Genomic DNA, 9,745 nt, shown 5'->3' on the forward strand with positions numbered 1-9,745 from the left:
AACTAGAAAGGGAACAAATTAAAAATCCCCAGTTAAAAACTAAATTAGAGATTATAAAAATCAAAGGAGAAATCAATAAAATTGAAAGTAAACGAACTATTGAATTAATAAATAAGACTAGAAGCTGGTACTTTGAAAAAACAAATAAAATTGACAAAAAAGTTATGGTCTGATCTATGTAAATAAATAAATTTATATAAATATAAATATAAATAAATAGAGATTCTTAGTCTCTAGGTAAATTGCATACTAAAATCAGATCTGAGTTGGTGTTTTATCCCCAACTGAAGCACAAGCATCTTAAAGAGAAATGATTTTTAAAAGTTCAATGACTGTTTCACCTTCATATATGCCCAAATAGTTAGCTGGGTGCTCTGCACACAGTGGACTCTTGAAAAATGTTTCTTGTGTGTATGAATGCATAGAGGCAAAGGAAATTCATCATAAGCTTTTAAATTAAATGGGATTGCATAAATGTGATAATATTTCCAAACCGCTGAGGCAACAACCAACGGCTAACGTGCCAGTGGTGTCTTTGGGGCACAGTATCCTCATCCTCCATTCAATAGTCGATTGTTGTTTCTACTCACAACACTATTCATCATTTCCAAGCTGCAACAAGATCCTAGCTTTGGGGAAAATATTTTAGCATTTGGGTCAGGCAAAGCTCAAAGGTGTTACCCTCGTAAGTGTTTTTTAGTTAATTTAAAAAAATAAAAGATAGAGAAGAAACCCAGACAGGCACTCTCGGTGGCCAAGGCAAATCTCAAACCAAAAACACAAGATAGGAGGGCCTCCTGGGGATCTGCCATTCAGAGAGACTGTAACTTCTCTACCTGACCAACCAGAATATGTGTCCAACGCCAGCAGCCACTTCTACTTCACCAGAGAAAGCATCAATTTCGAAGCACCATTCCGCCCCCCCACCCCCACCCCAAAGGACTGAGCACCATCCCACACTCCAAAGCAACTGAGCCAGAACATCCTCGGTGATATAGAGATACATTGCCAAGCCCTGGTTGCCAGGGAGGCAGTACATCTCTCGCTAGCTTCCCAGGCTCCTAGAGGCAGAAAGACAGATGGGGAGCTGGAGGCAAATGGGGGAAGGGTCCAATGGAGAGATTTATCTTTAAGACTAAACTGGGGAGACCGGCCCCAAGGCATCTCTACGAAAGCCGCCTACCCCAATCACTCCCCAACCCCGACTCTGCGTTATCAGGGGACTTACTGTCAGTTGCCATGGCTTGCCCGGTAAAGGGCTTAATCGCAGCTCCGGCTTCTCACAGAGCCCCCCCCAGGGCCGGCCGGGTCGGTGCGCCACGCGCTCTCCTTCCCAGGTCTTCGGGCCTCTGCTGAGCGCCAGGCAGCGCTCCGGTATAGTCCCTCTCTGCCAAGAGGCGGGATTCTGCAGCCGCGGTTTCCCCCGAGGTCGCAGGTGACGGAGAAAGCAGCAGTGGTCAGAAGCGGAGCTGACCCCGAAGATGCCGCCAGACACCTCACCCGGTTACCCAGTGAGGGATCTGTATCTCCAGTTTCGCAGCTTCTCTCCTCCTTTCATCCTCTTCGTCCCCTCCCCCCGCCCCCAAACAATACAACAACTGGGAGATTCTTAAGGGCTTTTTTGGCCCTAGAATTTCTGAGGATGCTTCCTCAGGCTTTGTGCTTGTTTATAGCTTTCTAAATCCTTCGAAATCTGCTCAGAAGTTGCACGGCTTTTGCCTGAGTCGACCCAAAAGACAAGAGCATGCATGTGCAATTGTGACTGGTCATTACATGGATCAGAGTTCTTTAGTCTTTCCAGGTTGTCTTTACAATGTTGCAGTTGTGTGATTGTTCCCTTGTTTCTGCTCATTGGACACTGCATCAATTCATACAAATCTCCCCAGGTTTCTCCTTCCCTCTCCTTATTTTACAGCACAATATTCTCTCATGACATCTAGATGCCATAATTTGTTCAACCATTTCCTCCATGGATGTCCCCCAACTAAGTTTCCAAGTCTTTGCCGCTACAAAAGCCCCCTTGTGCCAATTTTGGGGGGGCCAAGTGGATCTTTCTCTTCATTTGATTTTTTTGAGGTGAAAGCCTAGTATTAGTATCACTGGATCAAAGGGTGGGCACAATTTAGTGAGATTCTTTTCTTATAGATCTATTGTATGAACCTTTAAACAGCTTTTGGGCTCTTGAGTTTCCTTGATGAGTTATCTACTTTCCTCTAAGTTGTGAAGCTCAGAAACCAGATTTAGTAATATAGTAAAGACAGGATCAGAGCTCATCTTGATGGGGAAAGTATCTCATGACGCTATATATAATATATGTATATGTATATATTATGTGTATTTGTATATATGTACATACACATTATTCTCCTAGTGATGTAGCCTAGCATCTTACTTGCCGTTTTAACTGAATTAATGTCAAAAAATCAAGATATTCTAGGCTAATGATGTAATGATATATTAAAGCAAATCTGGGCATTATGAATATCAGATAAACAAGATTGTCTACAAAGGTCTGAATATTGTTTATCTAAATGCTAAGTATGGAAGTATATCATAGCAATGAAAATTTGCTCAAAAGTATTGATGAAAACAAATACTAAACATCCACTGTTTTTATTAAACTGAACATTTATTAAAGAGCCAACAGGATCTGTTTCTTCAAATCAGACTATATTCTCAGTAAGAAATTATAGGGAATTGAGAAATTCATGGACGAATCATAAATAACTTACACCTTTAAATCACTAAAAAAAAAATTGTTTTAGTGTATTTCTAGTGAAACCACATTTCAAAGTTCCATTTTCCAGAACACTCCAGTCTCCCAGTATAGGCAAATAAAATGCCAAGTCAGGAAGAGATACTTAGAACACACATGGAAAGATGCTGAGGGATAAATTAGTTTTTTAGCAGTGAGCTATAGGTATAAGCCTTGAATTTTTAAAATTAGGGTTACAGTGATATACACATTGTGGATTCACATTAATAAAAAATTCCTTTAAACACTGCTATATGAAGCAATAATCTTAGTTTCCTTGGTTTCCTTGTCATAGATATTACAGGGTTTGTGCTTAACATAACAGAAGTTATTTTGAAATTCAGTATTTGTGTCTTTGTATTTTTAAAGGACTCAATATATGGTCATAGAGCCTGAGTTTGCTCTCCAAAGCCAAACTAGTTAAATTCAGAGAAGTCATTCACAAGTAGATTGGTCTCTGGATTCCTTCGCCACAGCAACACATGAAACAAAGAAAAATGAATAATGACCCTTGAATTATAGCATGGTCTACTTTCTAATTCCACAATGATAATGATTGAACAGTGGAAAAGGCAATTTTCAGATAATCTATAGGTATTTTATTATGGATACTCTTAAATGTTTATTATGGATATTCTAAATATAGAACATCTAAATATAGAGCATGGATAGAGTGCTAGGCCTGGTGTCAGAAAGGCCCATCTTCCTGATTTCACTTCTAGCCTCAGACTCTTACTAACTGTATGACCTTGGGCAAGTCTTTTAACCCTGTTTGCTTCAGTTCCTTCACCTGCAAAATGAACTGAAGAAGGAAATGGTAAACCATTCCAGCATCTTTGGCCAAGAAAACCTCAAATGGGGTTACTGAGAGTCTAAAATAAGTGAACAACAACATAAATATTATCTCATTATATATACTTTAAGTATGAGATATTTTTGTCCAATAACAAATGGGCATATTATTGGATGAAATGAATCATGTCAATATTGATATTTTGTTATTTTGATGGTTCTGTAAGCCATCAATGCAAGTACCTTCTTCAACAAAGCAATTAGTAAATATTCCATTCTCCCATCCTGGACATCTCTTGGTTTTTTGTTTTGAATTTGGAAATCTTTAATTAATTTAGAATATTTTTACATGGTTACAAGATTCATGTTCTTTCCCTCCCCTCCCTTAAAGCCTCCCGTAGCTGACGTGCAATTCCACTGGGTTTTACATGTGTCATTAAGACCTATTTCCATTTTATTGATATTTGCACTAGGGTGATCACTTAGAGTCTACATCCCCAATCATATCCCCATCAACCCATGTGATCAAGCAGTTGTTTTTCTTCTGTTTCTGCTCCCACAGTTCTTTCTCTGGGTGTGGATAGTGTTCTTTCTCTTAAGACCCTCAGAGTCTGAACATCTCTTGTTAGTGACCTTCCAGTAATCCTCAACATGGACTATCCCAAACATGATGGAGGTGGTCTTCTAGAACTCTTTACAATGAATGGTTATCAGGAGGGAGATTATAGGCTATCCCTCATTCTTGCCACAGTTGACTCTTGGACAATAATGTTTATAATGCTTTGTGTGTGCAATTTTCACTAGTAACAATTTGCAGCTTTTTCCCACTCATTATGTGCCTCTCATCCTTTGGATAACACTCAATTTTTTAAGTACTAGGAAATTATTGGATTTCATGGCACACAAATAGCTAGCACCACTAGGAGAATATTGCTGTTAAGAAGATAGGCTTTCAATGCAAACATGTATTTTGCTTAACTATCATTTATAAGCAGGGTTTTATTTTTTTTAATTCTCATTCGCATGGTGAGAAGGGAAATTGGGAGGGCAGAATTTTACTGATTGAGATATATATATAGATATAGATATGATTTTTAAAAGATGGGCCTTTATTTCAAGGGAGAAACTTAAGGTCATTAAAAAAAAGCATTGTACAATTTTCCAAAAACTATCTAGTCTATTCTTCTCCAACTATGGACCCATATGCATTGTATTGCAAGAAATTTGTCCAATTTGCAATAAAACACGAGGCAGAGATCTGAGCCAAAAACTATTTATTAAAGAGACCTAGATCCCTCCAAAAATAGAATCCCAGAACTCCCTCACAGTCTGAGACCCCTACCTTCTTCAGAGCACTGTTTTTATTCCCTTCAGTGCCCAGCTGCATTCTTACATGTCAGACATCAACGCTTTGTCTCCTTGGTGGGCTCCAAACTCTTGGTACACCCCTTGGTCACACTGCTACTAAACAATAAGGTGGGCATATAGCAACCAGCCCATACATCCCACCTTTAAGAAACCCTCTTTAACAATGTATCCAGGGCAGCCACACTTAGTCCAATAATAATACGATATTTGGTATTATATCAAGTCTCTTGTCTAGGCATCCATGCCTGCCTAACATGGGTCATGAGGGAAGCAATACAGGCTGGGAGGCCTCTTTTTCCATCGAGGCATGTGGCTTCTGGGGGGAGACCTCTGTCAAGCTATGCTGTCAAATTAGAGTTTAAAATAGAGTTTTCTGAGAGGAAAGACTCTTATTTTTAGAAAATATTCAACTATAAACTATAACTAGCTGCTTCTGATTATTGTTTGTTATTAATAAGTAACTAATCACCATCCCTTTGGAATCACAGTAAACTAGATATTACTGTTTAGAACTAATCATAGGGATAAAATTATTCATTTAAGATGGGCAAGGGTTTACTTAAAAAGGTGTAGGGGTCAAATTCTCATAGAATGATAAACCAAATCTAGAAGCTGTCTTATCCAATTCTGTATTGTATTCTAAACAATAGAATTTCTTCATTTGATTGGTTTTTCCTGCAAAGATAGTTAAACCAAACTTTTTCATTAGTTATGGATCTCATTTAGGAGACTTTTCCATACTCTGCCTGTCCTAGTCAACACAATATTATCCACATACCATCTATATGACCTCACGACCTTTAGACACCATGCTAGATTGCCTCCATGACACTGGAAAACACCATTGGCAAAAAAATATTCATCTCTCATATTTGTACTTTGTTTCATGCTAATAACCAGGTAGTCACTAAAAAAGTTGTTTGTTGCCATGAAGCTAGGGCCGGCTCCTACATTGGTTATATGAAGGTGTTATTGTATAACTCAAAGGGAGATAAAATAGAAGATGGTGGAATAAAGTGAGGGACTCAACTGAGCTCTCCCAAATTCCCTCCAAACAACTTTAAAATAACCTTAAATCAAATTCTGAAGTAATAGAAACAAGAAAAGGTCGGGGGAAATAATTTTCCAGCTGCGGGAACTCTAATCCCATAGGTAATAGTGGGTCTCCAACAACTGGTCAGAAGGAGATTGCAGGGGACCCTTTGCTGGCACTAGATGCAGGACCCTATTGCACTGCCCATACACAGTTCTGGGTCACAGTTTCATGACAGGGAAGAATGTTTGCACTCATTCATAAGGGAGCAGAAGCCTTGGTCTCAGGTCCAAGCAAGAAAAACACTAATGCTTACAGCTGCAAGAGAGCAAAGAGCTAAGTTATATTTCCAGAGTCAAAAGAAATAAGAACATTTAGGGCCTCAGGGAAGCAGAGGCCCTGCTCCACAATTCCAGGGTAGGGAAGAATGCTTGTGGTAACTCGGCCAGAGCATAGGCCAGGAGAACAATGACCACATCTTTCCCTAGATCATATTGCTTGGGAAGAACCAAAAATTTACAAATCCATAGAACTATCTCTGAAAATAGTAGCATGAAAAACCTGAAGTCTGGGATAGTTTACACCCCAGATGCAGAGTCTAACTTTAACATAAAGGTAAAAAAATTAAGAAACAGGCTGGAAAAAATAATAAATTACAAAAAATTTAATTTGACCATATTTCTATGGTGACATAGAAGATCAAGATGAAAACTCACAAGACAACAAAGTTGAAACAGCTAAAAGCAAAACTTCAAAGAAAAATGTGATTTGGCTATAAGCCCAAAAAAAATCTTGAAGGAGTTCAAAAAGGATTTGAAAAATTAAATAAGATAAATAGAGGAAAAATAGGAATAGAAATGAAAATAATGCAAGAAGATTATGAAAAATGAGTCAATAGCTTATTAAATGGGACATTAAAAAATACTAAAGAAAATAACACCTTAAAAAACAAAACTGGCCAAATGTTAAAAGTGGCAAAAAAAAATGCATTGAAAAGAAGCACTTCTTAAAAAAGCAGAATTGGGGGGCAGCTGGGTAGCTCAGTGGAATGAGAGTCAGGCCTAGAGACAGGAGGTCCTAGGTTCAAACCCGGCCTCAGCCACCACTTCCCAGCTGTGTGACCCTGGGCAAGTCACTTGACCCCCATTGCCCACCCTTACCAATCTTCCACCTATGAGACAATACACCGAAGTACAAGGGTTGAAAAAAAAAATGAAATCAAAGAATGAAAAAAATAGAAGAAAATATAAAATATTTCACTGGAAAAACAATTGGCCTGGAAAACAGATTAAGGAGGGATAATTAAAGAATCATTGGAATGGGGCAGTTAGGTGGCTTATTGGATAGAAATCCATGCCTAGAGATGGGAAGTCCTAAGTTCAAATCTAGCCTTAGTCAGCTGAGTGACCCTGAGCAAGTCACTTAACCCGAATTACCTAGACCTTACCATTCTTCTGGCTTGGAACTGATACTTAGCAAATTCTAAGACAGAAAGTAAGGATAAAAAAAAAGAAGAAGAATTGGACTACCTGAAAACTATAATTAAAAAAATAACCTAGACATTATATTTCAAGAAATTATTGAGGAAAATTGTCCAGATATTCTGGAATAAGAAGGTAATATAGAAATTAAAGAATCCTGAAAGATCTCAAAATGAAAACTCCCAGGAATATTATTACCAAATTCCAGAGCTGCCACATCAAGGATAAAAGATTGCAAGCAGCCAGAAAGAAATAATTCAAATATTGGGGAGCCAGTCAGGATAACACAAGATTTAACATCTTCTAAGATTAAAGGATGAGAGCATTTAGAATATGATTTTCCAAAAGTCAAAGGAGCTATGATGACAACTAAGAATTAACTGAACCAGCAAAACTGAATGTAATTCTTCAAAGAGAAAAAAATGAAATAGAGGACTTTCAAATATTTATGATGAAAAGACTAGAGCTGAATAGAAAATTTAACTTTCAGATATAAGAATCAAGAGAAGCACAAAAATTTATGTATTGATTAGAATTTTTGTACCCTGGACTTCATCCCCTAGAAATCCTTCAGTATTTCCCAGAATTTCTTTTAATCTTTCCACCACATTGCATGGTCATGTTCTATATGTAGTTGTGGGCAACTCAGTCTCTCTCTTTTTTTTCCTGCAACTGTGGCTTGGTTAGCTAGCTTTATTACTTTAGTTTTTATTTACAAACTTTATAAAATATAATAGTTATTGCATATTCATTTTAATCTTTACAGTTAAATATGAAACAAGAAATCATAAGGGATTCAAAAAGGTTAAACTGTTTACATTTCTATATGGAATGTTGACTCCCCTAAGAACTTTATCATTTTTAGGGCAATTAGAAGGACTATACATAGACAAAGATCATGGGTGTGAGTTGATTATGATGGGATGATTTCAAAAATATAAAATATTAAAGGGTAAAAAAAAGAAGCATGTACTGTTATCTCATATAAAAAAGGTGCAAAAGGAAGAGTTTATATTGGAGAAGAGACCTTTCTCTTATCAGAATTGGCTCTAAAAGGAGATAAAATGCACACTCAGTTGGGTATAGAAAACTATCTTACCCAACTGGGAAATAGGAGAAGGGAAATAGAAGAGAAGGCAGAGAGGTGGGAAAGATGCTAATAGAAGGAAGGACAGATTGAGGAAGTAGTCCAAAGTAAAACCAAATGAGTTAGAGAGAATCATGGGAAATATAATGGACAATTTTTATTGCATTAAATTAAAAATTTGCACAAACAAAACCAATGCAGCCAAGATTTTAAAAGAAAGCAGGAGACTAGAGAGGGGGGTGGAATTTTTACAGAATGTTTCTCTGATAAAGACCTTGTTTCTCAAACATATAGAGAACTGAGTCAAATATATAAAAATACAAGTCATTCCCCATTGGTATGTGGTCAAAGGATATGAATAGGCAGTTTCCAGAAGAAATCAAAGTTATCTATGGTCATATGAAAAAATTGTCTAGTGATTAGAGAAATGCAGTTTAAAACCACCTCAGACCTATCAAATTAATATGATAGAAAAGGAAAATTATAAATATTGGAGGGGATATGGAAAAATAGCAACACACTTAGTAATGGAGTTGTTTTGTGCACTGATCCAGCTATTCTGAAGAGTAATTTGGAACTATGCTCAAAGGACTATCAAATTGTGCATATCTTTTGACCCAGAAATACCATCACTAGGTCTGAATTCCAAAGAGATCAAAGGAAAAGGAAAATATGTAAAAAAAATTTATAGCAACTATTTTCATGGTGACAAAGAATTGGAAATTGAGGGAAGGTCCATCAAATGGGGAATGGCTGAACAAATCATGATATATGATTATGATGGAATATTATTGTGCTATAAGAAATGACAAGCAGGTGCTTTCAGAAAAACCTTGGAACGACTACTAAGAATTCATGTAAAGTGAAGTGAGCAGAACCAAGAGAACATTGTATACAGTAATAGCAATATTGTGAGATGATCAACTGTGAACAACTTAGCTATTCTTAGCAATACAATGATTCAAGACAGTTTCAGAGGATTTATAATGAAAAATACTATTCAGCTCCAGAGAAAAAACTAATGGAGTCTGGACACAGATCAAAGTGCACTTTTTAAATTTTCCCTTTTTTTGCCTTGGTTTTGTTTGTTGGTCTGCTTTCTTTTGTGATATGACCAATATGTTTTGCATAACTGCATATGTATAACTGATATCAAAATGCTTGCCTTCTCAATGAGGGAGAAGAGAATGGGGAAGTGGAATTTGTAACAAACTTTTTTTAAATATTAA

Source organism: Gracilinanus agilis, chromosome 2 (assembly GCF_016433145.1).
Source record: "Gracilinanus agilis isolate LMUSP501 chromosome 2, AgileGrace, whole genome shotgun sequence".
NCBI classification, from domain to species: domain Eukaryota; kingdom Metazoa; phylum Chordata; class Mammalia; order Didelphimorphia; family Didelphidae; genus Gracilinanus; species Gracilinanus agilis.